The 2,059-nt window shown below is 41.5% G+C and overlaps 1 protein-coding gene across 1 annotated transcript in view; it reads left to right on the forward strand.

Moving 5' to 3' along the window:
• Positions 1 to 2,059, forward strand: part of MYO16 (myosin XVI) — a 418,223-nt gene that overhangs the window by 90,704 nt on the left and 325,460 nt on the right. The gene's annotated exons all lie outside the window — the stretch shown is intronic.

The following is a 2,059-nucleotide window of genomic DNA, read 5'->3' on the forward strand; positions in this document are numbered from 1 at the left end:
AAAAACGAGTGAAAACTAAGTGCTACATTTTCTGAAGGGTGCTTTGAGTGTAGTGAGGGGTGTCTGGAATCTAAAAAGATTGTGAACCACTGTTCCAGGGAATCCTGAGAGAATTGCTGGAGACATGGTCATGTTTTTACATGGATTTTAAAATATTTTAAAACCCCCCATGTATTGCTTGTTTCTACATCTTTTAAAAAAAGAGGCACAATTCTGTGGAGAAAACAGGAGGGTAGAGAAAACCCTCTTTTGTCATTCATACAATATTTAATTTTGAAATGTTATTGTCTACATACAGTTGACTTTAGCAGAAGAAAGAGAAAATTATTAAGTGATAAAGGTTAGCTGGTCCTAATCATTCTCTAGAGAGTTGTTGACCATTGAAACTACAGTAATGAAGTCTTCTGGCCAGGTTGTAATTGTGATGTCTACCATAAAATGGTGTAAACACTCACACTGGAGCAGGAGCCACAGAAAAGCTCTTTCCAGAGCTATTCTGTGATGGTACATCTCTTTGCACACAGAAGTCTAACCTAAATTAAATTTGTCCATCATGGGAATTTCTTTTTATTATGAAATCTGCTCAAAAGTAATCTTGGAAACATGAGATTTTCCGTTGTAAATTAATACAGACTCATTCTAGAAGAATCATGACTGCCTTTGTATAGTACAATGGCAGCCTGCTGCGTATCAATACTTTTAATTTGTTTGTACTTTTATGTTAGGCATTTCATCTTAGGAAATGAAAAAAAAATCATTTGGAATGAAATTACCCCCAGTACCTATTTCCTTTTGACCTTTAATACTTCCTAATTAACATTTATCAGAATTATTTTTTCTCTCCCTTATGGTTTCTGTGAAGTGCATGATTAAACTAGGCGTTCATTATTCATTAGGAAGGGAGCTGGACTTTATTGAAGACAAAAATAGGTTGATTGTGGAATTGACCAAGAACTAAATAAAGTAATTCATTCTGGGTTACTTGCATATACTGTATGTGATTGTGTAGTATGATAGTCAAAGTAGGAAGAATAAAGAAAATGCTTTTAAGTGGCATGCTCTGAATCAATCAAGTAAAAAGACTTGGCATAAAGAAAGAAATGGAAAAAACTTTTGTTGATGAATCCAGTATTAAAAAGAACTCTCGCTCCTTTTATTGTGCTGATGCTGAGAGCTGTCATCTTCAGCAAGAATCTTACATCTGTGAGAACCTTTAGGGAGAAATGAAGTATAAAATTCTAAAAAAAAATGTGATACAATTCTTAAATGGTTTGATTCTCTGTAGACTAGAGGATAGCTAAAACTTTGCACCTTCCATTGTTTTGCACCAAGAGAGATCTTTTGAGAAGGCTGATGAAATATTTATACAATGAAGCTCAACAGCGTGCGGGCCGGGAGCGGTCCGAGGCCCTCGGGGGCCTGTGCGCGGCGGGCTGTGGCCAGCAGCCCAGACACGCCGGGTCGGGGAATGCAGGCCGGCGGGCTAGAATTAGGCACGGACGCTTAGTGGTTGATTAAAGATTATTTTACTTACACTGAAGATGGTCGCGGTGCAGGCAGGAAAACTTGCTTGAGTTGCAGTTACAAAACAAAACTCGAACCTGCAGGGCACGAGAGTACGTCGCAGGGGGTTTTCGGCGACGGGAAGATGCAAAACACGAGAGTACGTCGCAATGGGTTTTCGGCGACGGGAAGATAAACCTGCAGGACTCGAACCCGGGTAGAGCTCTGGATACACTCACATGAAGTTTGCTAGGCTCTGTGGAACTTGCGCGCAGGGAAGGGGTTCGTCGAGGGATCGTTTGGCGACGGGGAGAGGCCAGAGGTTGATCAGACCCCTATAGCCTGCGGTGGGTTCGATAGGCTCTGCAGCACTTAGAGATCTTCACAAAACGTGAAGTTCTCCTCCTCCAGATGGTTATGGAGTCCTCCCTTGCGGGGTTCTCCTCGGAGTTCTCCAACTTGGGCGGAAACCGCTCAAGCCTCTTATACGGCTAGCAAGCCAATCACTAGCCGCCACGTGGGAATAATTTAAAACTGGCCAATAGTGGGACACACA

Source organism: Alligator sinensis, unplaced genomic scaffold (assembly GCF_000455745.1).
Source record: "Alligator sinensis unplaced genomic scaffold, ASM45574v1 scaffold288_1, whole genome shotgun sequence".
NCBI lineage: Eukaryota > Metazoa > Chordata > Crocodylia > Alligatoridae > Alligator > Alligator sinensis.